The following is a 27,377-nucleotide window of genomic DNA, read 5'->3' as shown; positions in this document are numbered from 1 at the left end:
CTGGGGCATCCTGAAGGGGGTTTCTGGGGAGCTGAGAGCTTCTTAGCCTGGTCTGGGTGGTACTTACCAGGTGCATGAGTTTGTACAAACGCATCAACTATGAACTTAGGATCTGGGCATGTTTATAACCATCTGCTTCACTTCAATAGAAAATGTTTCCCCCAAGACAAAAGCCTGCAGAAGACAGTGGTAGGTTCTCGGAGCACAAAGGGGTCCAGTTAATGCTGGCAACAGTTACCAGCCAGGGATTACTTTTCTATCCTTCTAAGAACTTCCAAAGACGTCCCCTCTCTTAGTTTTCCCCTAGCCCTGCTAGTATCCCCATTTTACAGATCAGGAGCGTGTGGTCAGAGACGTGAAGGAACTTGCCCAAGGTCACACAGCTAGGGATGGCAGAGCAGGATTCGAACCTAGGCCTTTCACCTTCAAATACCCTGTCCTCTCTGCCTTTCTAAAGTGAACCACCCCTGAGGAGAGACAGAGCTGTGAGCCTCAGGCAAGTATTAATTTGTTAATTTAAGCACTAGCCATCGGTGAGACACCCATGGGGTGCACTGTTCTTAATGTTCCTGAAGAAGAAAGGTGGCAAGTGTGGGGCCGGCCCTGAGGCGCTCCGAGACCACCAGGAGAGAAGACCCAGGCCCCACAGTGGGGCAGCAGTGCCCAGGCAAGGTGCAGACGTGGGCACCAGGGCACCTTGGTGGGGAACAAGGGCCAAGGTCTCCAGAGAAAGGGGAGAAGCACAGGGGGTGAGGAGAGTCAGAGAAGGCTCTGGAAGGAGGAGGCACGGGACTGGGCTCCGGGTGGACTGGGGACCAGAAGAAGGGGGCTCCGTGCAAGGGACAAGCAGGAGACATGTCCCCGGATGTGGACTAAGGGGGTGGCCTGCAGCTGCACTGGGAGCTGTCCCCTGTGGGGAGGACCCAGGCCACCTACTTCACGAGGCTGTGCTTCCCAGTTCTTCTCTGTCAACAGTCATACAATTCCGACACCACCTGTCGCAGGTACAGAAAGAGCTGTGTTATCACAGCTGCTATGGATTCTCCAGGATTAGGCTACTTTTGTCATTATGTAACTTGTACCACAAGGTGGATACTGGTTTCCATGTTAAGGGACTGGGGCCAGGAGGACAATCTCCAGGTAACGTTCAAGTGATTTTCCCAGAATGCAGTCTGTCTTCTGCAAGGATGGAAGAATCACTTCCGAAATGGTCCAGGTGCCGTGTCTGTTGCTTTAAACACAGGTAGCACATGTATTTGTAGGAGACGAGGGGCGTATATTCTCATTCATTCATTCATTCACTTATTCACTCACTCCCTGGGAGAGTTATCCTGACTATTACCTTTCAGCACTTGTCCAATGAGGTAAAGTCAAGACTAATATTTATAAAATCCGGCCCCAGTGCCCATAACAGTGCCTGGAACATAGTAGGTGCTCAAAGCACCACCTGCTGAATGAGTGAACCAACTACCATTTATTTAGTACCTACTATGTGACAGGCACTGTACTTTATATCCTTTGCTTTGGTCATCTTTGAGAAAATCATTAGGCAGGACTCTTATCCCCACTTGACAGATGAAACTGAGGCACAGAGAGGCAGAGTAACCTGGCCAAGGCCACCGGCTGTAAACAGCCAAGTCAGGGCTTGAAACTACAAAGGTCACGAGGCTGCCAGGATGCCTGCTGCCCCCACTGGGTGACATGGGGAGCAGCGGGAGTACAGGTCGTGGGGCTGAGGTGCCTGATCCTGTTTCATGCCAGGTCATGGCTTTCTCTGCTGAGCTGGGCTTTTGGCACCTTGTTGGACCTTGGATTTTTACTTGCCAGGTGTTGCAGCCAGCTCCCAACGTAAGCCACCCAAAAGTACAGTGGCAACTGCTGTGAACAACAGCCATGGTTCGGGAAGAAAGCACATCCTGCTGGTCCGGGAAGCTTACATCCAGGTGCTCACAGGACACACACAAACCCAAAGAAACAAGGCATAGCCCTTGACATTCAAGAAGAACCTGTTTCTGCTGGCAAACACAGCGCCCAGAACCCTGTCCGTCCACTTTCTGCTGTGGCAGCGAGGCCCCAGGTATACCATTTCCTGACGAGCAGAAACCAACTGCCAATTTGGAGGTCTCTAGTATGCACTAAACAGCACCTAGTGGCCTGAAAGGTAACTGTGTCTATCTATGCCTACCTCTGAGGACAGGACAGAGAGGGGAGAGAAGGGGCCAGGAGAGGAGGTGAGAGGAGAGAGAGGGGAGGGGGGGAAGAGAGGGAGAGAGAGAGAGGAAAGAGAGGGAGAGAGGGAGGTAGGGAGAGGGTGGGAAGGAGAGAGGGAGAGAGAGAAGGATGGGTGGATGGATGGATGGGGGGAGAGAGAGAAAGAGAGAGGGAGAAAGAGAGGGGGAGAGGGAGAGACAACAAAAACCAAGGACATAGTTTATTTCCAGTCTTGGATTTCCTGACGTTCAATCTTACATCTAGTCAATAACCGCCCCCCACCACTGCCTAACCTCAAACACTGGATTAAACACGAGCAGAGACGGTGTCTAGAACCATTTTTGAAGCAAGATGGGGAGAAAAGAATACAAACTCATCTTTAAAACATATTCTGCATGAACCTTAAACTTTATTCAACCTTAAAAGAAGCAAAACATCTAATAAATTGATACAGTTTAGAGAAACTAGATAGATTATTAAATAGAAAAATGTTTACTATGCTTCAAAAATTCAAATCCACCCGTTCATCCATTGGGTAAATGTTTAGCTAAAAGTTCAGGGGCAAAGTTAAACAGTTGAAATAAAATGGAATTAAGCCTTAATATTTTGTTTTACTTGCGTACAGATGGAAGACAAAAATAATGTCTCATAAAACGGAAAGTTTCTATTTTCACCAAAATATTTGGAAAAGTGATTTTATTTTTAATTTGGATACCTAGATTCAATGTAACTTTTGCAAGGGGGGGGTTTCTGTTGAATCCTGTGAGCTGGAGTGTATCTGGAAACTGGCTTTGGATATTATTTAAAATATTCATTCCACAAAGATACAATTTGTTTCAAAAAGTGTCAGACCAGCCAGAAACTGCCTGTAAAAGCAGCCTTGTAAAATCCTGATGACTCCAGGGGAAATTTCACCCTCCCCTTCTTTCATTTGACCTTATCTCAGGTAAAAAGGCAGGTCCTGGGTCTTTACATCTAAGGCTCTATTGGGTCAAGTCCCTCGTTTCTGAGTTTCTCCTGGGTCTTTTTATGATGACGATTTTATAGGCAATCATCAAAATTATTTTCAAGAGTGTCATTGGCAATGCTGAAAAACAAGAAAAGGTGATTATAATTCAAAGAACTGCACAGAAAACTTTGTTCTCAGGTGAGAAGAAAGTCGTCAGAGACCCAGAAAGCAAACAGAAGTTATTCTTAACAGAGTCCTTCTTTGATCTTTTTTCCCCTCTAACCCAATTGCAGAAAGAGTTCTTTGCTCTGTTTTTCTGTCTTTATCCTCCATCAAGCCTCGGCCTCACACGTTAGCTGTCTCTCTGATCATTCAAAAATTCTTATAGCTTTGATAGGTTTCAATCTATTGTGGCCATTATTCTTATTTTCCCATAGAATTAAAAATTGTAATTCTTAGCTTTATGGAAAAATTGAGGAGATGGTACAGAGTTCCCATCTCCCCAGCACCCGATTTCTCATGACAAACAGCTTATATTAGGATTAGCTACTTGTAACAAATGTCTACAATTAATGAACCCATATTGATACATTTTTATTAAAGTCAATACTTCATTCAGATTTTCTTAGTTTTTACTTAATGTCCCATTTCTGTTCCAGGGCCCCACCCAGGACACCACATAACATCATTATTTTTTCTGATGCTCCAGTGTCTTCCTCTCTGGCCAGTGAGGGCCCCTGTGACCTCCTGACCCATCCACTAAACTGTGAGCTGTGAGCACACAACCAGCGGCCCCTGGCTTATTTGGGTCCTTTCTCACCCTGGCACCTGGAATCAGCCATTTCACACAGGATCCCGGGTGTTTTCATTTACCTTAAATTGCCATATTCCTGGAAAAGCTGCAAGTAACAACCAGCTGTCTTCCCAACGTGGAATCTGCTTTTGTGACATTCTTAGCCTGTTCTGGACCAGGTAAGGTCTGCTAAACTCTCTGGAACACAGACGACCCCGAGCCGCATGCATTGTTAAAAGACTCCCAGAGATGTCAAGTGACAAACAGTTATTGTGTGTGCCACCCTTAGGCTTTGCGTGCTGACACGCGAGTAAATAAAGAGAAACCTGTATGTGCTCCCACGTCACTTAAAAGAACAGGAAGTGGGCATGCAACACACGCAGGCACTGGGGGGTTCACGCGGAGTCTGAAGAGCTCCCTGCTCTCGTCACGGTCCCCCACCACCCCTTTCTCGTGCCTCAGTCCTTCTGCTTTTCCCTGTGTTCGCTGGCACTATGGCCAGGCTCACTCAAAGACGGGGTCCCAGTGACCTGGGGACCAAGCGCCCTGTCCTTCTCCTGCACCTGGGCCCCAAACACAATCATCTAAGCCGACATCACATATTCCAGACAAGAAAAGACTGGAGGGCGGACTGACAGGCATTCCTTTCTCTCTGAGGCCCAGATTCCAAATGCAGGAAAACCTCACACCTGGCCTCCACATCTGGCCAGCTGTCTGGTGTCGCACACAGGGAGCCCTCCTTCCCATACGGTCACTTGGTGTCCCAGCTCTGTGCTTTTGCTCCCCTGGTGGGAGAGCTTATCCTGGAATGCCTTGTCACATGGATGGGAGGGGGAGGGGTGAGGTCGTGGGAAAGTAACGCTTCGTCCCTCTTATATGACACGGAAAACATCCACTGTGTAAGTCTGGTTCAACTTCACACCCTGGTAAATTGATTAACTGATTGAACGTTGTTCCTGGCGGCCTGGCCTGGAATGTTCGCTGATTCTTTTGCTGGTGTTTGTCTAGAGTGTCCCAATCATGACATTTGAGGACCCACTGGAGGACCATGGGCTACCGTTTGTTCTAAAACAGCCTTATTCGTCAGGTTTGCTTTCTTGCTACATGAATGCAGCTTCTTGACATCCAGCCAGGCCCAGAAATTCTGCGATCAGACTGCATTTGGAATGAACTGCCACTTTTGAATAAAGGAAGCGTTGGATTTTTGTGCTTGTCTTTTTTATTTTGGGGAAAAGAATTAATATTGAATAATTTCAATTTTGCAGAGAAGTTGCAAGGATGGGACAAGGAACAGCTGTCTACCTTTTACCCAGATTCATAGATCACCACTTACGTTTTGCCCCATTTTCTTTCCCATTCCCTCCATCTTCCCATAGACCCTCTCTATTTCTATCTCTAGGGCCACGTGTGTATATCTACAAGTTATTTCTTTTCTGAACCACTGGAAAGTCAGGTGGAAACAAAACACTTCTGTGTGTGTTTCCTAAGTGTAACGACATCCTCTTACATAACCACGGTACGGTGATCAAAGTGGGGACACTGTACACTGAGACAATGCTACTACCTACCCCACAGCCCACGTTCAAATTTCATCACCGTCCCAACGTCCACTCCCTCAGATCTGGAATTCGACCTAAGACCAAGTATTGCATTTAGCTGTCACTTCTCTGTAGTCCCTTTCAATCTGGATCAGTTCCCCAGTCTTTCTTCGTCGTTCCTGATCTTAACAGCTTTCAAGCCTACAGGCCAGTCACTATTTTTTCCTTTTTATCAGTAAGACATTTGTAAGGAGACACCTTATGACTGTGCAAGAGCTCGGCTCCTCATCAAACATGCACCATCAATAGTAGCTTTCACTGCTCACACTTCTGTATTTACAACTGGGTGTTCAATTGTAAGAAAAATCTGCCCCATCTTTCTCTCTTTCTCTCCCCCCGATAAACTCTCTATTGTACTCAGTGGATCATAATTGTTATTATATTACTTATTTTGATGCTCTAATCGTTCTAGAATTGGCCAGTGAGAGCCCCTTCAAGCTGGGTCATAGTTTCCTGCTTCTTTGTTTGCCTGGTAATTTTTGATTAGATGCCAGATATTGTGATTTTATGTGGCTGGGTGCAAGATTTTGCTGCTTATTCCTTTAAGTAGTGTTTGCCTCTGTTCTGGCCATCAAGTTGGTTCGCTTCTGCTGCTGCCTTTCAAAGTTTGCGCCTACACTTTTGATAGTGCAGGGGGCACCCTTGGAGGACGTGGCTCTGTGGTGCCTCATGTGTTATGGAATCCCCACTTCAGCGGGTGGGCACATGAGCTATTTCCAGCCATGTGTGAGTCCTCAGAGGTGTCTCGTCTACTGCTTTCTGATGGTTCCCCCCCCGCCTCAGGTAGTTTGCACTCATGCCTGGGCAGGTCAGTAGTCGGACAAAGACTCAAGGGCACTCTGCAGATCTCTCCTTTCTGAGTGAATAAATATTGTAGTGAGGAGTAAACCCGGGTTTGTTACTCAGGGGTCGAGGTCGACCCTGAGTGTTGATCTGCTTGCACTCTCACTGTTGCAACTGCAACATAGCACTCACAAAACCCCATGTTTTTTACAGTCAAATTGAAATGTGATGTGAATGCAAATGTTGCTTGTGATGCAGCATCTGGGGTGGGCAGCCCCTCCTCCACGATGCGCTGTGTGGGGGGCAGGCCAAGCACACAGCTCCGTGGAGTCTCAGGGCTGTGAGGGAACCGACAGCCCACCTACGTGAAGGCTTTAGTCAATGCCAGGCCCCCACCAACCTGCTGGAACATCTCCCCCGACAGAGCCCCTCGAGCTGTGATGTTTAGAAAGTTCTTTCTTGGTTCAATTCAACGTTCGCTGACGGCTTCTTTCTAACGTGGGCCTGCTGCTCCGTGTGCTGCTTTCTGGAGCCCCGTGGACACCTGCACCTTCACAGAACTGCCCTCTCATGGCTTCACAGCCTCCCTCACTGAGACTCTGTCCACGTCTACTGACCAGTTTTCGTGGGACATGGTTCCAAATCCTCCCGCATCTGAACAGCCTCATCCAATGGTCCCATTTTCATCCTGATTCTCACACGCCTATTCCTTTGCCACACAAGGACCATTTGCTGTGTTCTCCTTGGTTTGCATCCATAACTCCCACACACAACAAGCTCTGTGACCCAGACATGGTTCTGACCTGCTCTCACTGCCTCAGTTTCCCCATCTGCAAATGGACGTGACTGTGCTCAACCAGAGCTGGTGTGAATTAGGAGGTAGTAACGTCTCTGCAGAGCCAGCCCCTAGCAAGCAGTCAGCACACATCAGCTGGTGCTGTGGGCTACCTTAGCTGGAGGCTGTTTCACTATGTGCTGTGGGTATATTCTTTCAAGTCTTCAAACAGCCTTGTCAGAAGTTATGATAGGCTCAGAGAGGCTGGGTAACCTCCCCAAGGTCCCACAGCTAACATGCTGTGCTGAAACTCTTTTTTCTGTGTACAGTTTGGAAAGAATGTCTGCTCCCTGCTCATCTTCTCAAGGTTTTTTGTTTTGTTTTGTTTTTCCTTCTGATGTGTCCAGTTTATCCAGTCTGTCCTTACGAGCAGGGCCGCAGGCAGTGAGACCACCCCAGCTGGTGGCTGCCACAGCAGCTGAAACGCCAGGGGAGGGGAACAGAAATCAATGCGTAATTGCTCTCTTTTCCTTTCACGATGAATAATTTACGTTGGTTTTGGACACTGCATTTGATCAGGAAAGTCGACTCTCCCTCCTGGCCCGGTGGTGCCCAGCTGACCTGTGGTCAGTGCCCATCTGCTTCCCCACAGCCCCCAAGCTCTGGCCAGCTGTAGGCACCAAGGGCTAGAGAGCTTTCTGGGTCGCTGGGCCAGGAGGGGTTTTTCTGCCCTCCAAGCTCCTGAGACAACATGCCTGCCCCTTCCAAACGGCATGTGACACTCTCTACCTTGAATTTGTCATGAGCCGGGTGCTTGTCTTATTTTCCAGACCAGGCGTTGGCCACCATTTTCTGTAAAGGACCAGATAGTACATATTTTAGGCATGGGCTCCCCTGGCGAGGATAAAGGAAGACTGGATGGGAGAAGCCAGCTTTGAGCACAGAGCTGACACCTGGCACACACCACCTGAGTCTCCTTCCTCCCCTGGGCCCAGCACCCGGCAGCCCTGAGGAAAGCGTGCTGGGCTTGGGCATAAAAGGAGGTGGCATTAAAGGGACTTGGCTTATATTTGTACATCCACAGAGAAAAGTCTGGAAGACAGCAGTCTGCACTGTGTGCTGTGGTCTTTTCTCTCCTGTAACGGTTGAGTTTCTCTGCCTCCCTTCCTCCATTCATCCTTTTTCCTTCCATCTTTTCATCCCCCTACCCCTCCCTCTCTCCCTTCGGTTGTCCTTTTTTCTTTTTCTTACCACGAGCATGCATCCCCATTCTGAGTTGAAAAAACAAAAGCCAGCCCTCTTTCATTCCCACATGAATAGATTGGGTTGAGATACATGCACAAGGATCCCGGAACTGTTCCTTCTTTTTCCAGTAAAAGCAGAAGCTGCAGAGGCAGCCAGACTTCTCTCAGTAAATAGCACCACCGACCAGAAACTGGGAAACTACCGTGGACGCCTCCTCTCCGCCCCCACCCGGTGGGTTCTGTGGATTAGACCCTCAGAGGTGCCCCGGATCCACCCACCTCCTTCACGACCACTGGCCTCTCCCACCTCCCCTGACCCCACTTCCTGCCAGGCTCCTGACTCCCTCCCACCTCAACCCCCTCCCACCCAGAGTGACCTTTCAAGACACAATTGTTGAACTAAGTAACGTCCAAACCTGTAGATAATTTTTATGAGTTTATTTGAGCCAAACGGATGACAATTGCCGGGAAGCAGGATCTCAACGGATTGAGAAAATGCCTTGGAGAATGGCAGCTTTGCAGCTTATTTTATACATTACAGCTGGGATTATGCATTAGCATCAAAGGAGGAGGCGTAAGGAGGGCTACATGAACTCCATTGGTTAAGGGGACAGGAGGAAGCGAAGTGGGGAAATCTCTGGGATTGGATAAAAGAAGTAAAACGGAGAGACACATACTTTTACACTGGTGGGTGCAGGACAGTAAATAACCATTTACGGCGCACAGAGATGGTATTTGGGGAGCAAGATAACAATGAGGGGTCCTGTGGTCTCTGCTCTGGTGGGAGGTTGTGCCCTGAGGGGTGTGGAAAAAGAGATGACTGACATTTCAACGGTATGTTATCTTAGACGCAAAAAGAGAACAGACGGGCTCACTTAAGGTAAAGACTGACCTTTGTCAAGGAAGCTACAGGCTAGGACGTGACTACCCACCATGAGCGCTTATAGTCTGGAATTTTTATGTTCAGACCATCCTGTGTGGTTACTTTCAGTCTCTGGCTTTGTAGCCCCCCCCCATGCAGCCCCTCCCCCTCTCCCCCCCAGTTTATCAGGTTTTTCGTCCTTACAATCAGGTCTGGTCCTTCTGCTGCTTTAAAAGTCCGGGCTTCCCACTGCCTCAGCAGTAGCGGCCCAGCTTCTCAGAGGGCAGCACACCCACCTCCTTCTCCGCCTCCACCCTCTTCCTGACAAGTGCTCTCCTGTCACGAGGCCTCTTTTCTGGTCCTCAGACTTGCCAGCCCTTCCTCGGCCCGTGCTGCTCCACTGGGCTCCCTCCTTCCTCCGAGCCTTCCTGACCTCTGACTCAGGGCAACCCCAGCATCCTCGCCTCAGCCCCATGTTCACACCCGTCACGCATGGACCACGTCGGAACTGTCCTAGTTGGCTGGGTCCTTCCCTGACCTCTCACTCACACACTGCCCACTCCAAGGGGTAGAACCACATGCGTCTGGCTCTTCTCTGAGCTTCTGGAGCCAAGCAGAGAGCCTAGCGTGTGGTCAGCCCTCAATAAACATTACTGAGTGAATGAATGAGCAAATGAACGGACAGTGGGTGAGGGGGTGAGTCGGGTGGGGGTGAGTGGACGAGGTGCTGCTTAGATTCCCTGGGAGTCTAAGGTGCTTCCGTAGGCAGAAAGGAAGCCCCACAAGGGCTCCGGACCCCCAAGGAGTCCTCTCGGGCGGCAGGGGCACGAGTCCGAAGCTTCCTGGGCTGTCACACCTGGGGACGCGATGGCTGAGCATCAGTGGGGCGGCCTGACCAGAGCTTGTCAGGTCCACGCTGCTCCCGTACCTGTGATGACGGCCATGGTGACCGAGGGCGCTGAAGGGTCTTCGCAGGGTCTCCTGCTCACCGCTTCAACCCCGGCTGTCTTTGTCCTCCCACCTTAAACACGAGACCCCTCCCTCCCCCACTCCCACCAATCTCTTGGTCTCCTGGGATCTCGCCACTCTGGCTCTCAATGGCTCCTCTCACAGGGGCCTTTCTCCTCTATGCCTCCTTCTTCTGCCCCAGCGGGTCCCTTGCAGCTGGAACACTGGCTGCAGCCAGCGGGTGATGGCCGTCCTAATCCCGTGGATTTGTGAATATGTCACCTTACATGGCAATGGCATTTAGCAGATGTGAGGGATTTAAGGCTCTTGGAAGGGACAGATTATCCTGGATTATCTGGGTGGGGCCTAAAAGCCATCACGTGTGTCCTTGTAAGAAGGATGCAGAGGGGCATTTGACTACAGACCAAGGCAGAGGCTGGAGAGATGTGGCCACCAGCCCAGGGATGCCTGGAGCCCCCAGAAGCTGGAAGAGGCAGGAAGGAGCCGTCCCTGGACTTCCGGCCTCCAGACTGTGAGAGAATCAGTGCTGTTGTCGGAAGCCATCGGTTTGTGGTCGTTTGTTGCAGTGGCCACAGGAAGCCAGTTGTACTCTCAGCAGGAGCACCAGGGAGCCCTCAGAGGCCTGGGCCTGACCCCTGACCTTCACAGCTTTGACCCTTCCTGGCTGCGTCACAAATCACTGCCGCGGTCGGGACTGCTTGCTGGGAGAGACCATGGAGGCCGTCTGCAGAGGAAGCCCCGCCCTGGCAGCAGCTCCAGTGGGTTCTTGGTTCTGGGAAGCCCTGACAAGGGTGTTGGGGCCCCGAGCCCCAGGGGCGGCTGAATACCCGGGCCTCCCTGCTGCTGGGCCACAGGGCGTCTCGCCTCCTCCTACCTTCAAGGGGAGGCCGACCCTCATGATGGTCCCTCGTCTGCTTAAGCTGTGGGGGGCAGGGGAGGGCACACCCGTTGAATTTGAAGGAGTGGGGAGCATCGCGCACCTCGGGTGCTCCACGCGCAGCACCCCCCACCCCGAAACAGGCAGCACCACCTTCCGCACATCAAGTCTTCTGGTCCAGCGCCCACGGAGCCAGCGCTCCTGCCTACAGGAAACTTGGAGCCCGAAAGGCCCTGGACCCCCAGCTTGTCTTCCTCTGACTGGGAAACAAAACGAAATACCCTACAACCAGCCTGTTCCTTGGAATGTTGTCATTGCACCAGTGGAAGATTTTCAACATGACTAAATTCTGGATCCTATTATATTTTGCAAGCATATAAAACAACGCCAACTAAGGCAAAGACATTGGGGGGGGGGGGGGCCCTGATGGGTTCCAGCCACCCTGGGACACGGAGGCTCTCCACACACAGTCCCATGCGCATGGACTCAGGGCACGCACGCCTGCCCCTCACCTTAGCTCAGCATTCTGGAAGCGAGAGGAAGATGATGGCTGGAGGAGGAGACTACACCTAACAGGCACCCCTACGATCAACTCTACAACCCCAGGCAGGGCCTGTTGGTTACCCAAGTATTAGGGCTTCAGCGTGACACACCTGTCTTTAAAAACACCTCATTCTTATAAAAACGTATCAAGCTCTTAAAACATATCATCCTCTCTTTGGTAAACAGGGTCGCTGTTTATTCAGACAGACTTCTTCTGAGAAAAGTAAGTAGTACCTTAGCTTTTAATGAAATAATCTGCTTTTTAAAGAAAATAAAAAATACTTTCGACTTTTAAAAAAAAACAAACACAAAAAAACCCAAGAATGCATTGAGCTCAATTATGTTACATAAAATTGAAAACCACGGAAGTTCAAGACCCAGATGACTTAGAACAACACAAATGCCCAAACGACATTACGCAGAGACTGGGATTTTCACGGTGCACTTGGGACAGCGCTTTAAAAATGTGCAACAATGGTGGGAGTTTCCACAGTTTCAGCTAAAGAGGAGCACGAGTCACACCTTCCCAGCCCTGGGAAGTCCACCCCCTGCAGCAAGGACCACAATGGCACTTCCTGTCAGGTCGTCTGTGTCCTGTTTCCAGGTTAAGACGCAGGCAGCTGCTATGGATTCAAGCACAGACTGCAGCCTACCACAGGTGAGGCACTGTTCCAGGTCCCGGGGACAGGGTCCTCACCTCCCTGTGGCTAACGAGTTAGTGGCGGAGACAGACAATAAATCACACATTTCTTCTGAGAAAAATTAGTAAGTAGTACCTTAATTTTTAATGAAATAATCTGCTTTTTTAAGAAAATAAAAATAACTTTCTACTTAAAAAAACAAAACACCCAAGAATGCACTGAGCTCAATTATGTTACATACAAATGTCTGGAAGTGGGAGGGCTGCGGAGAAAAGCAAAGCAGAAAACGCACCTGGAAAGTTATGATGGGGTGCGAATTGGGGGCTTCTGTCACACCTGGAGGTGTCAGGGGACATTTGGGCAGAGACCTGAAGGAGGGCAGGACATGAGCCACGTGGGAAACTTGAGGAAAGGTGTTGCCGGCAGAGGGAAAAGCAAGTGTGAAGGTCTGAGGTGGAAACACACCAGGGGTGTCTGAGGGGCCTGTTGATGAGGGGTGGACCCTGCACCCTGTGTGAGAACCCCCTGCCCAGCTTCCTAGAGGAATCACCACTGTCCCCTCCCAACCAACATGGTTCCAGGGCACCGGGTCCCCCAGGCTCCAGGAGTGGCTGTGGGGTCTGCTTCTGGCCAATCACAACTTAGCATCCCAGCCATGGTGACTCACTTAGGGATGGTCACAGACCCAAGTCGGGACAAGTAGAGCTGACCTTGGAACTCACGCTCAAGGGCCCAGGAGACAAGCGTTCTCAGTCCCCTGGGGCTGCCCAGGGTGGAGGCCAGAAGGTATGCTGAGGGTAGACCCAACCCAAAGAACAGCAAAGTCCAGAAGAGATGGAGAAAGATGAAACTTTGGCGATGTGGAGTCCTGGATCCAGCTATGCCTGAAGCTGGCTTGGGTTTTCTGTCACTTACAACCCAAACACTCCTGACCCATAGGGAAGGGTGACACCAAACCACCTCCGTTCTCTTGTTTAGTGTCTGTGTGACGAACTCCCTAGATTTAAAGCACAAACTTTAATTGCCGGCTAGTTTTCTTTATTGTCTTCCTTCCAACCCCCCACAGACAGCCTAGAGACACACACTCCTATGCAGATTCTAGAAGTAAAGTTCTACATGAATTCACTAACAGAGAGTCATGCGGGGTCTCTGGTCCCGCTCCCCACACAAGAACGCAGGATATAGTGAGGCCAAAAAGGAACACCAACGGAGCCATAGATACGGGAGTCATACCACTATATTCTCGCTGGTGGCTGGTCGGAGATATAGGAAGCAGGAGCCACACGATCCACAATCCTCCACCCACGTTTCTAACCACACTTGCTAGCCGCAATCCACCGTCCACTTCTCTGCCAACCAACTAACCGCCTAGCGGAGCCACAGCAGTTATATTAGTAACTAATGGCTAACCGGTAACAGTTGATGGCCACCCAGCCACAGTGGATGGTGATCTGATTACAGCTGACGGCCATCTAATAACTGAGCCAGCACTTTTCTACGTGAGGCCGAGAGCCTGGACACTGCTCTCTGGGACTCTGTCCCCACACAGAGCCTTTATTATTATAAGCCATCTAGTGATGGTTTAAATCTTTGGCATTTCTTAAAATAAACTGAAATCTTCCTAGATGGGTCGTCTTGTTGTTTGGGTGTAAGGATGTGACTCTAAAACCAGGACAGAATAAAAGCCAATCACCCCATGCCCTGATGTTGGCAGCAGCTGGGCCACCTCAGGGTGGGTCCAACTTCACCCCTGGAGGAAAACCAAGTGAGCCCTGCTCCCACCCAAAGGTGGCTGGGACCATCTGCATTTGGGAAAGGCTGCACTCTGCCTCTTCCTCGTGGGCCTTTCTCGCGGACGTCAGCAATGAGAAGACACATAATGGAGACATCGACTGCACGTGGTTGGATCTGGGCTCCCCCAAGCTGGTCTGCTCCTGAGGGCAGGGATGTGTCGGCCATAGTCCTGGTCCACGAAACAGCAGAAGTACGGAGCCTGGAAGCTCCTCTCCCCTCAACTGATGATGTAGCTTAAAATAACACACATTTACTGTCTTCCAGTGTTGGAAGCCAGAAGTCAGAAATTGGCTGAAATCAAGGCATGAGCAGGGGGTTCCTTCTGGAGGCTCTAAGGGAATATCCAGTCCCTGACCTTTTCCAGCCTCTAGAGGCACCTGCATTCCTTGGCTCGTGGCCCCTTTTCCCTCCTTCAAAGCTACCAGATCCTCACTGCAGCTCCCGCTTCCAGGTCACGTCTCCTCTGAGTCTGACCCCTCTGCCACCTTTGAGGACCCTACGATTCCATGAGACCCGCCTACATCATCCAGGCTCATCTCCCCATGTCAAGGTCAGCTGCTTCGCAGCCCTTAGTCCATCTGCCACCTTAACTCCTCACTGACTGTAAAGGAAGCTGTTCCCAGGTTCCAGGGATTAGCACGGGGCATCTTTGGGGGCTGTCTTCTGCCCGCCACACCTACCAAAACTTGGAGAAAAAGAGAAACGAACAGAGGGGGTCGAAGGCCATTCATTCAATAAGTATTTGTGGAGTGCTTCTCGTGTGCCAGGCCCTGATGGGTACGGGGTTTACAGCAGGAGGAAGCCAGCCCAAGTCCCGACACTTGTGGGGTCTTTCAGTAGAAATAGAGGGGCTAAAAGAGACAATTCTGAATACACAGGAGAGGGCCGGCTGCTGTCTCGCCCAGCCCTGAAGCTGTCCATGGACCCGTCTCAGAAATCCTTGTTTTCCTCTGGAATCCTTGTTTTTCTGCCTCTCAGCATGATGTCAGAGGGCCAGGAAGTGGAGGGGGTGAGGGGAGGGGACACCGTTCTGAGGAAAAGCAGCGTTTTCTCAGTTTGGGTTGCTAAGCACACAGCCCAGCCCACCTGTCCTTGGTTTTGTCTCCTGGTTTCTTCTGACATTCTGGTCTTTTGGGGGAAGAAGCTCTCCTGTGAGGGCACCGCGGGTTTAAGCCGCTCGCGGCCCTCCTTGGTTCGGTTCACACGCTCCTGACTTGGGAAGTCAGCGCGGTGGAAGCAGAGGGGCCACGTGTAGGGCTCAGGGTCAGGGTTTTACGGGCTCTCTCTTCACGTCTCTGGAGCCTTCCTGGGTAAGAGCCCGGATCCGGAGGCCTGGGCCAGCCATTGGCCAATGTTTAATACATCTCATCACTGGGCTTTCTCAGACAATTAACATGGGAAAAACGGAGGGGCGAGCGGGCTGAGGAAGTGGGTGCAATAAAAATAATAAAGCTGCTTTAAACGGACACCGGTTCCAGGGAGAATGTGCACCAAGCCGCTGGTTTATTTTAGAATACACTTTATTTTCCATTCTGTCTCTGTTTAATCTCTTCTGATAGAGCTAAGGAAAAAAAAACCCTCCTTCTTCTAAAAACTGACATTTATATATAGCTTGAAAAAGAAAAAGGGGGGTTTAAATATAGGTCAAAACAGCACCCACAACAACCATGTTTCTCTCAGCACAATGGAGCCGAATAAATAAATATTCGTCAGAACAAGGAGAAAATTGCTCCTTGAAGTTTACAATGAAGCCCAGACTCCTGGTCCCTACATGGGATGACGGCATTGGGCACATTTGAAAGTTCCATCCGGTTCTTTGATCTTTTTTCAGATCCGTAGTTTTCCTTTTCTAGATAATTCTATGGTGATACGGTGAGGATAAGCTCTAACTTTGGAATCAGGGAGATCGGGGTTCGAGTCCTGCTCTCCCTTAGCAGCCCAATGAGCTGGGGCAAGTCTTTTTACTTCTCTGAGAAATAAATGCGAATTCTCACAGGTAGGTCCTGGTGCCAACACACGACGTGTTTGGGAAGGAAGCACCCGGCACCCCGCCCGGCTCAGAGTAACTGCGCAGTAAATACAGTTACAACTGCCATCAGGAATCATGCCATGAAAGTAATAACAATAACCCAGCCTGTTTTTCTAATAAAGATAGCTCCTGGCCTCTGAACAGTCAAGTCTTTTAACGCACAAAGAATAATCTGCTTTTGTGCCTCGCTCTGATTTAGACTAACAAACGGCTCCTGCTCGGACAGACACCAGGGGACCAGCACCGCGTAGAACACTGCCCCGTCCTCAAAGGTGTCGCAGGGCTGAAGTGCCAATGAGCAGGAACAGAGGACTTCTTGGGGGACAGCTGTCTGAGTGAGGAGGTGCTCGCCCTCGCCTGAGACTGGGGGAGACTCCAGGAGACGCCTGGGGGGGCTTGGCTCAGGTCCCTGGGGTTGGGGCAGTGCTGACCATGGGGGGAATCGGGGGGAGGAGGGCAAGGGTATCAGGGAGCGTCCTAAAAACCAGAAATGAGCCTTTGGAGGGAGGCGGCAGGAGTGAAGAGACCCCTGTATCGCTATTAGTTGCAGATGCTCAGGTGGGGTTGGAGGTCCAAGTGGGATGTTTCCATCACACCACGGTCTAAAAAATCCACAAAAGGATTCTCGAAGGAGTAGCATCAAACACCCTCCCCAGTTGGGAGATAGAAGCCCACCGAGCTGGTGCCCCCTGCCCATCCAGCCTCCACCCCCTCACCCCTGTCCTGGAGGGTCTGAGGGCTCAAACTGTGGTGGCAGGCGGAGGAGAAGCATGGCACAGAAATGACAGAAGGGGCAGCACCCCCAAGTTGCGGCCTCAGCCTGAAATTGCTGGGCTGGTGGAGAGAGAAAAGGTTGTTTTCAGGTGAAATCTCACATGGGACTGGACGTTTTAATTCTGCTTATGAGAACTCATGCTTTTGTGACTAAACATGGCTGGGAAAGCTTTTATTATGACAGTGATTAGAAAGTCATGAGGCCGACCCTAGCATTACCCAGGGGCTGGGAAGAAGCAGCTCCAGACAGTGGTGGGTGGGTCGGCTGGTTCTTAGAAACAAACAAATCAGACCTGATTTACAGTGTTTGCTGATTACGTGGTATAAATACTCCCACCATGGTGATTTCAGGCTACCAGCGTGATGTCACCAAAAGCAGAGCTGGGAAGAGATACACACAGTTGGCTCTTGTGGTTGGGTGTGAGCCAGTGTGAGCCTATGTGAGCTGGTGTGAGCCGGTGTGAGCTGGTGTGAGCCTGTGTGAACTGGTGTGAGCTGCTGAGCTGGTGTGAGCCTGTGTGAGCTGGTGTGAGCCGGTGTGAGCTGGTGTGAGCCTGTGTGAACTGGTGTGAGCCAGTGTGAGCTGGTGTGAGCTGCTGAGCTGGTGTGAGCCTGTGTGAGCTGGTGTGAGCCAGTGAGCTGGTGTGAGCTGCTGAGCTGGTGTGAGCCTGTGTGAGCTGGTGTGAGCTGCTGAGCTGGTGTGAGCCGGTGTGAGCTGGTGTGAGCTGCTGAGCTGGTGTGAGCCTGTGTGAACTGGTGTGAGCCAGTGTGAGCTGGTGTGAGCTGCTGAGCTGGTGTGAGCCTGTGTGAGCTGGTGTGAGCTGGCTCCAGCACACCCAGGGAGCAGTGCGGAAAGCGTGGGACCTTTCCTGCTGTGCCCTCTGGAGTCCTGATCCTTTAATGTCATGACTTGTCTGCTTTACTTCCCTTCAGAACGCTCCTCCACGCCTCATGTTTTGCGCATGTGTGTGTGTGTGTGTGGGGGGGGTCTACTTTCTCTCCCCTGCACCCTGAGGTACATGAGAGCAGGCACACTGTTTTGATTACTGCTAACCCCCCTGCATAGGCTGCGTAGGTCTGGCTCCAAGCAGGCTCTCGGTGTTTGTTGAATGAATACATAAATGAATGAATGGGGCACCTCCTCCAAGCCCTCCGGACCTGGGACAGGTCTCCCTGCCACACATTCACACAAGGCCATGCACTTTGCAGCAGATGACACAGCAGCGTTTAGCAATCTGTGGGCTCCAGATGTGTACGTCAGCTGGAAGCAAAGCCCCGTCAGGCCGGGGCCACAGCTGCCTGACTGACGGCCACATCCCAAGCTCTCGCTCTGAGCCCAGCACTTAGCCGACCCTCAGTAAATATTCCTGAACAGATGAACACATGCATAATCAACGTCTGGTCTCTCGCTGGTGCAAACACAGGCATAGGCTCCGGTGTGAGCCCACAGATCCCCTCCGCCTGTGGTCACACTGGGCTGCCTGTCAGATAGGCAGGTTCTGCTCAAGGAACAAACAAGGCCCAGCTCTCAGGACTTCGGACGGTACTTTATTTCTTGCTTCCAACCCAGGCTGGAAGGGGCTGTGCTTGCTGGAGTCATGCAGGGTCCGGGCAGAGGGGGCAGCCACCACCCCAAACATTGCCAGAGGGATGAGGACTTGGGAGAGTAGGGAAACAGCCAAGAAACACTCCCGCCCAGAAAAGACCCACTGCCACCTCCACTCAATCCTTGACAGTCAGGCTAGTCCACAGCCCTCCACCAAGGAGGGGTCAGGAGACCCAGTCCCCATGTCCCGGAAGGAGGGAGACCTGGCAGTGCTTGGCGAACACAGATCCCTGCCTGCAGTAACTAGCATCCTAGTGAAAGGAAGGACCAGGAAAAGAAGACGGGGGACAGGTAGGATGTACCCTGTGAAAGGCAGCGGTTGCGCGGGGGCAGGGCATTGCAGGGGGCAGAGGGCTGCCATCTGGGATGGGTGCCCAGCAAATGGCCCGATCATTGATGGCACGCGGCAGACACTGGACACACTGGCTCCTTCCGTTTCTCCTTTGCCCACAATGTCCCGGGTGCAGCCAGCTGAAGCTCACAGCCGTGCCCAGGCCAGGCCTGCTCCGCGACCCCTTCAGTCCCTCCACAGGCCCGACAGCCTAGACAGAAAATCATGCAGGAAGACAAGTGGACGTGCCGCCCAAAGTGTCCGCCCCACACCCCCCGGAGTCCCCAGGCTCAGAGCAGCAGCGGGGCAGGGCCCTGACAACGTCCCTCTTCTGCCCCCATGCAATTTCTGTCCTCAGCATCTGGGCATCACTCCATCCTTCGATCCAAATCCAATGACCGGGGTGGGGCAGGAGGATGGGGGCTCGGTCCACCTTGTCCTCTCTTTGCCTCCAAACTGAAGGTGAAAGGCACAAACTGTGGCGGTTTTCCATCGTCCTTTTGGCTCCCACCGCACTCGCCTTAACTGTATCTCGTTTTTGCTAACATGCACATTACAAAAGCTGAGAAACAGAGCCGTGCATCCTGTGTGTCATTATTTCTAGAGCAGCTCACTCAGCGGTACATCCTTTTACCCTCCTGCCATCTCACAAGAAGAGACGGCTTAGAATGTGTCCTTGGAAGCTGTGCAGCCCTGGATGAGTCTCCTGACGTCTGTGGGGTCGTGTGGTCCCTGCCTTACTCCCTCTCCCGTCCTCCTGTGTCCTGGCCCCCTAGGGGCTGCGGGATGATGCAGACCCCAGGACATCACAAGCCGTTGCTCCGCTCTGGTGCTGAGCAGGTGGCAGAGGCAGCGCGCTCTGAACCAGTTCAGCACAGCTCAATGTGCAGCACTGGGAAGACGGAGCAAACACGGCTGGTTGCATGGCCGAGTTAGCGACGTGGGACGCTGCGGCCGGCGGCGCCAGGAGCCAGTGTCACGGCAGCTGAGCAGACGCAGCCACGAGGAGCGAGGTCCCCTCCATCCTTGGAAGGGCCGAGAAGGCCGTCTCCTTGATACTCCCCAGCCAGCGTCCCGCTCCCTCAAAGTCAGTAAGTGATACACACAGAGATGATGCTCAACTTTTGGGGGGACACATCCTGGCGCCCCTTGGGATTATAACCCCGCTGAGGGCAGGGGGCATATTTTAATCCCCTGGATTAAAAAAAAAAGCCCAGCACACAATAGGTCCTCAATAAATTAATATCTAGTTATAGGGAAATGACTCACTGGTTTTTAACCTGCTTTGCTCCTTGGTTTGAGGGTTTTAAGACTTTAAGAAAATAATCACAACAATGAAAAGTCAACAAAGGCTCTGAGAGTGGAACAATGAAAAGACAGAAGAAACGGAGACTAGCCCCCAAACTTAGTAAATAAAAGGGGCAGCTGGGCCTCTTATGAAATAAGGCACCGCAGAGCCCTGGGCAAGAGGCTTACACGCGTCAGTGGCCCACGTGTCCAGGTCTCCTGGGCCACGCCCTCCTCTCCTCTGGGTTCCCAGAAAAGCCCCACTCTGGTCCCACCTCAGCTGCCTGATTGCCACACGCCACAGGGTAGCCAAAGGGACCTCCTAGAGAGGGAAATTGGAGGTGAGGCCCTGGAGCCCCCGGAACCCCCTCACGGTGCTGGGCAGAGCGTCACTTGGTACAGGGACTTCAGAACATGGTGAAGTATCATCTACTCGAGTGCCACCTGTATGCCCCTGGGACCTGGCAGTTCTACTCCCTGACCGGGACCTGACGGCACTGTACCCGCGTGTTTGCCAACAGACTTGCATCAGAATGAGCAGAGCTGCGCTGTTCCCAGTACCCCCACACCGGGTGCCCGGCGGCACAGGGCGCGTCAGGATGTGTGGTGGGTACAGAGGCGGTGGCAGGAATGCAGTGAGTAAACTAAACGGCACCGAGGAGCACTGATGCATCCCGCGTGCTGGCACGCAGCGAGGGAACGCCTGACACGCACAAACGTTCTGTTGGTATACAGTTCAAAACTGGCATGAGAGTAGTGAGGGGGGTGCGGGGTAGGGAACGGGGCCGGGGAGGTGACTGGAAGAAGCCATGAGGAGGCTCGATGGGGGATCACATCCTTTTTCTCTGTTTGGGTGCTTGTTACATGGGTGTGTTCGCGCTGCGAAAATCCATTGGGTTGTCTGTTACCGACTGAATCGTGTCCCCTACCCTCACCCCCAATCCACATGCTGAAGCCTTATTCCTCAGTGTGAGTGAGTGTGGAGACGAGACCTTTACAGAACGAATTAAGGTGGAATGAGGTCATAAAGGAGAGACCTGATTCCCGTAGGGCTAGCGTCTTATACAGGAAAGAGACACCAGAGAGCTCGCTCTGCACGAGCTAACTAATCTCTATATGCTAGGATGTGTGCATTTTTCTCTATGTGTAACGTATCCAATTAAAAGTTGATTTTAAAAGGCAGACATGCTCATAGTCCTCCTCCGTTTGAGATTCCTGACTTCTCATCTGCTCTGATCAAGTCAGAATTCAGTGTGGTCTGCAGACCCCGCCTGACCAAGCCCCCATTGGCCTCTCCAGCGGGGGCTACGTGGCTGCAGCCACTCTGACTTTGTCTTAGTTGTCTGAACGCACCAACACTCACCTGCCTCAGGGCCTTTGCACTTGCTGGTCCCTCTGCCTGAAACACTTTCTCCACCTTTTTGCCTGGCAAACTCCTACCCATCCTTCAGGTCTGGCTTCAACATGTTTTCCTGACCCCAAGCTAGGTCAGATCCCTCAGGTGTAAACTCTTGAAGCAGCTGCCTTTTCCTTCATTGGAAATAAATGAAATATTGCTGCCTCTTGTCTGTCTTCCCCATGAGACTGTGAACTCCCCGAGGGCAGGGGCTGATCTTGTTCTCCAGTGAGACCACAGTGCCCACTGTGAATGAAAGCATGGATGAAGAGATGGACAAATGAGTGGATGGATGGATGGATGGATGGATGGATGGATGGATGGATGGATGGAGAGATGGATGGATGGATGGATGGATGGATGGATGGATGGATGGATGGACAAATGGCTGGATGGATGGACAAATGGATGGATGATGGATGGTGGATAGATGGATGAATGGATAATTGAATAGATGGACAGATGGATGGATGGATATCAATCCCCAGTAAAAATATTTCCAACAGACCACAATTCTGTTTACAACTGTGATTCTAGCCATCTACTGAACCTCTGAGTTGTGTGGACACTGCAAAAATGAATCAGCAGTCTGCACTCTGCTGATTTTTAAGAAGTGATCTAAGAATACATCTCGGAGGCTTTCATCGATGAGGCAAATGGTGGATGTCTTTAAATATTTATGTTTCTAAAGTGCTAAAGTTTGGAAACACCTAAAAAATACTCCCAACTGTGATGTATTGCCTTAGAATGCCTACTCGAGGCCATCCAGCTCTATGGAAAGGGGGGAAAAGAATGTTTTGTGAGTGGACGGGGGACATTTTCCCAGCACCGTGGGGGAATGTGAGAAGATTCTTGTCCCCAGTTGTGTGGGCAGCGGGCACATTCCAGGGCGGTGGCTGCTGTGGTTATCAGAATCCCAAGGGGTGGTGCTCTAAGAACTGCAAGGTCAGACAGGCAGAGGTAGGGCTGGAGCGGAGGTGGGGGTAGTCTTAGACCCAGCTTACAAGGCACTGAATGTTCTGATACCTGCATAACCTCCGAAGGTCACTTTCCACCCTCCATCCCACCCTCACATGCCCTACTTCAGCCAAACGCCTTGTCTTTTATTTCCTCCATCCTGCTCTCTCTCCCTTCCAGGCCTTCGCATGTACGTTCCCTCTGCTTAGAACACCCTTCCTGCATCTTCCTGCCTGACTAACTCCTACTCATCCTGTACGTTGTCAGCAGAAAGGTCACTCCCTCCAGGAGGCCCTTCTGAGATGCCCCCCAACACATTACATCAGGCTCTCCTCCCACTGCTCCGTGGCACCTGGCACTTCCCCTGTACATTCACTCCACACTCGCAGAGCACCTACTGTGTGCAGGCGCGTGTCAAGGCACTGGGAGTGAGGTAGTGAGCAAGACAGCCCCTACCCCCAGGGAACTTATGTCCTAGCGGAGGAAATAATAACAGCCACTGCATGCTGTGAACAAAATCAAACAGGCTGGGAACCCGGCCAGGTAGGTGGTCAGGAAGGTGTCTGAGCATGTGCAGTGCGGAGTACACCTCAGTCCCAGGCAGGAAGGACAGCAAGGACCAGGGTCCAAGGTGGGAGCGGCGATGAGGCCCGTGGGCCCCTTCCACCTGCTTCTAGTGTCGCTTGGGTGTCTGTCTGTCTCTGTCACCTCGGGGCCTCCTGCTGCCCCTGCTCTCAGAGCAGCTTCTGGCAGCTTCAGTGTGGGCTGTGCTGGGCTGCCAGCCCCTCGCCTGCACATGCAGGCCCGCCTGGCCCTTTCCAAGAGTTTCTCCAGTCCCCTGAACTGTACCCTGGGAGGATGGAAAAGCTCAGGCCTAGAGGAGGAAGCTGCTTTCTGTGGTCAGATATTACCAGCAGTAGCCGCAGGAGAATCTGGCGATGCCTGCAGAAACCCCAAATGTGTGTTCACCCCCAACCGCAGGCCCCAAGGGGCAACCTGGGGTAAGTGGGCGCAAAGATGCTGGGTTCGTGGGTGAATGTGTGGATGCCTTGGCTGAGCGGCTGAAACGAGAGCTCTCTTAGGGCTGAGTTGTGTCTCCTCAAAAGTCCTATGCTGGAGTCCTGACCCCCAGCACCTCAGAATGGGACTGTGTGTGGAGCTGGGTCTTTAAAGAGGTGATTAAGGTGAAATGAGGTCACTGGGGTGGGGCCTCATCCACTGTGACTGGGGTCCTTATAAGATGAGGAGGTCAGGACACAGACACGCACAGAGGACGACCTGGGAAGAAGACGGTCATCTACACACCAAGAAGAGAGGCCTCAGACAACCAGCCCTGCCGATTCCTTGACTTTGGATTTCTAGCCTCTGGGGCTGGGGACAGTAAGTGTCTGTTTAAACCGTCCTGGCTGTGGGGCTTCGTTATGGCTGCTGAGCAGATTCATACATTTCCCTTTAAAGGACAAAATGAACGCGAAATGCAAGGTGCCCAGATTTCTGTGACGTGTAAGGAAACAACCTAAGGCTTGAACCTGTGGGCAGCCCGAACTGCAGAGATGGTTCCCAGCTCTCCTTCTGGGTGGCCTGTGAGTGAGAGAGCGCTTTCCATTGTTCTGGGGAAAATAATCACATATAAGCAGAGGTTTGTGGAGGCTGCTTTCCTGCACTTCCTACGCAGCCCTCCACGAGGGGCCTCTCCAACCCCATCTCACACCTCAGGAGACGGCGCACAGGGAGGGAGTAATTGCGGGTCCTTGCTATCCCAATCTCAGGCCCAGCCACTTCCCTAGGTGTGGCCTGTGTCCCGCCTGGAGCGTCCCCAACGTCTGCAAAGACTTTCTCACAACTCTCGTGGCGGGGGTGTTACTTTCCCCTGTGGAAGAGCTGCTTGGCTCACACGCTGACATCCAGGGCTGCTAGAAATGACTGGCAGGACGTGCCCACCCCAAAGGCTCCGACAAATCCAGACCCTCCCCTATCAGTGGGTCCTGCTTGTCATGACTCAAGCTCAGTGGCACAGGGAAGTCATTCAATCATGCTTTCTGTCCTTTGGTCCCCAATTGGCATAAATTCTGCTGGGTGTTACGAGGAGGAAATAATAAAACCTGCCAGGACCAGGTCATCATTCCCAGACGTCTGGGGGCACGTGTGGGAAAGGCCTGTGGCGTCTGGCCCCAAGAGGACTGTCTGGGCGCCTGGGTGCATGGCTAATCGCCTACGGAATGTGACTTTGTCTCGCTGGAGACTTTGGCTGGGCCACACTCATCCCTCAACATCTTGATGACTCCCCACTGAGACGTGTGGGACAGGATGCTGAGTGCTGCACTCACGTGGGCTTCCTGGAAGTGGTATTCCTGCTCTCAGGCAGGGGAGGCTGGGACATGGTCCACCACGGACAGTGACCCAGACACCACTCAGGACAGTTTCCCTTTGTAAGGTCTCTGCGGCCGTAACCCGCTACGAAGTCTAAAGGGTGCTTGCTTTGTTCAAAGTTGGAGAACAAGTGGAAGCACATGTTGCAAAGATGAAGGGAAACACCACACCTTTCACAAAGAGCTCATAGCTCACAAACGGTGTGGCAGCAGCATAGACACAGACACACAGCCCCGTGGCACAGACGAGAGAGAACAGAAAGAATCCTTGTGTATACAATCAAATCATATTCGACAGTAATCCAAGACCATTCAGTGGGGACAGGATAGTCTTTTCATCAAATGGTGGTGGGAGACCTGGACATCCACATGCCAGAGAGTGAACTTGGACCCTTACCTCACGCCACATACAAAAATTAATGCAAAATGGGAGGTCCGAGATGGCGGAATAGATAAAACACTATGCCTGCCTCCTCCTGTGAACACATTCAAGTTACAACTAAATTATAGAACAGTCAACCTGAAGAACCATCTGAAGTCGAGCTGAACATAAGTTTTATAACTAAGGATATAAAGAAGAAGCCAGGTCGAGACTGATAGGAGGGGTGGAGACGTGAAACCGGTCGGCCCCACACCTACGTGTAGCAGTTGAGAATCAGGTGGGATATCTCAGCTGCGGAGGTTCCCCCTGGAGGAACAAGAGACCCCAGCCCCACACCAGCCTCCCCAGCCCAGAGCACTGGTGCTGAGAAGAGGAGCCCCCACAACATCTGGCTGTGAAAAACAGTGGGGATTCCGACCTTCCGGGTGGGATGGAAGCTGCGGGAAACCAGGCGTCCTCTTAAAGGAACCGCACACAGACTCACAGGCTCGCAGGCACTCACCTTGGGCTCCAGCGGAGGGAAGGTGACTCAGGGAGCCTCGGAGACATATGGGGGCATACTGAGGTGTCTGGCTTCGAGGGCAGGGCTGGAGGACAGTCACCATTTTCTGTGTGGGGTCCTCCTTCCGAGCAGCCAGCAGGCAGGCGCCATCTTTCTTGTGTTGAGCCCGCCCCCTACGCTTACGGCCAAATCTGAATCTGATTGGCCTGATGAGTTCTGCAGCTCCACCCTGCTGACTCACTGAGGCCCCCCCCCAACTCCCCACTTTCTCCTGAGCAGCCAGCCCTGCCCACATTGCACTCTTTCTCAGAAAACTATCAGGGTCTGCAGGCCCAAGCAGGTGGTGAGTGTCCTCGGTGAGCTCTGAGACTTTTGCTGAGTAGCTTCAGGCTCAGCCCCGGCACCAAACCAGAGTCTACATTAACCTGATGACCATACTCTTTCCACTCTAGTGACTCCCTGAGACCCTGCCTCACCTAACTTGCTTACCACACGAGGCTTTACAGGTGGCTGAACCTTAAGGCAGCTGGCAGGTAGCAGCTGGCCTCGGGGTGTCCTGGCTTTTTGCGGAGCCACCCCAGGCCTGGTACTGGTGACAGACGTCCTCGGTTTGCAGCGTGGCCTCTTCCACATGCCTCCAATTTTAGCACAGGCAGGGAACAACTGTGGATCGCTCACTTTATATAGCTCCTACCAGTTAGTCCCCGGCCAGTCACAGGCAGTGGCTGACCTGGGCCTGCACCAGAGTCCCTCCCAAGAGGCCCCAGAACCAACATACATGGAGGTTGGCTTCAGATCACAGCACAGCACCACCCAATTAGCCCACAAGTGGCATATCCAAAGGGTGGTCTCAACAGGCACCAGAGCCCTCTGGGGAAAATCCCATTCAGTGGGGTAAGCCCCTCACACAGCAGCCTGTTAGCTGTGGATGTGGCCAAACCCCACAGCCAGTCAGCCTGAGGGTCAATCCCACCCACTGTTGTGCCAATAGCAATCAAGGCTCAACTATAGCAGGAGGGCACATACAACCCACACAAGGGACACTCCTGGAGCACCTGGAGAAGGTGACCAGGGAGACTGAGCCAGGGCCCCACAGGGCACCTACTACATAAGGCCACCCAGCCAAGACTGGGAGACATACAGATCTACCTAATACATAGGGGGAAAAAACCAGAGAGACAGCCAAAATGAGGAAACAAAGAAATGTGTCCCAAATGAAAGAACAGGAGAAAACTCCAGAAAAAGAACTAAATGAAATGAAGGCAAGCAACCTACCAGAGACAGAATTTAAAACACTGGTTATAAGGATGCTCAAGGAACTTAGTGAGAACTTCAACAAAGAGAGAGCAAGCATAAAGAGGACATAGAAACCATAAAAAGCAAGAACCAGTCAGAAGTAAAGAATACAGTAACTGAAATGAAGAATGCACTAGAAGGAATCACCAGCAGACCAGAAGCAGAGGATCAGATCAGCGATTTGAAAGACAAGGCAGCAGAAAACACCCAGTGGGAACAGCAAAAAGAAGAAAGAATCCAAAAAAAATGAGGATAGTGTAAGAGACCTCTGGGACATCAAGCGTAATAACATTGACATCATAGGGGTTCCAGAAGGGGAGGGAGAAAGCAAAGGATTGAGAACCTATTTGACGAAATAATATAATAACTGAAAACTTTCCTAACCTGGCAAAGGAAATAGACATAGAAG

At 51.8% G+C, this 27,377-nt stretch overlaps 1 protein-coding gene and 1 long non-coding RNA gene across 10 annotated transcripts in view; one reads left to right on the top strand and one right to left on the bottom strand.

Annotated features, from left to right (window-relative positions):
- Positions 1 to 27,377, bottom strand: part of ANO1 (anoctamin 1) — a 155,801-nt gene that overhangs the window by 94,007 nt on the left and 34,417 nt on the right. The gene's annotated exons all lie outside the window — the stretch shown is intronic.
- LOC148755992 (uncharacterized) lies at positions 1,679 to 5,347 on the top strand. Its single transcript, XR_016018498.1, has 3 exons — positions 1,679 to 2,161; positions 3,820 to 4,132; positions 4,962 to 5,347. It is a non-coding gene; the product is annotated as an uncharacterized LOC148755992 (long non-coding RNA).

The sequence above is a fragment of the Rhinolophus sinicus genome, chromosome 14, assembly GCF_057876585.1.
Source record: "Rhinolophus sinicus isolate RSI-liver-muscle chromosome 14, RSI-T2T, whole genome shotgun sequence".
Classification (NCBI taxonomy): domain Eukaryota; kingdom Metazoa; phylum Chordata; class Mammalia; order Chiroptera; family Rhinolophidae; genus Rhinolophus; species Rhinolophus sinicus.
The sequence above is the reverse complement of the archived record's forward strand: the minus strand, read 5'-3'. Positions and strand labels throughout refer to the sequence as shown.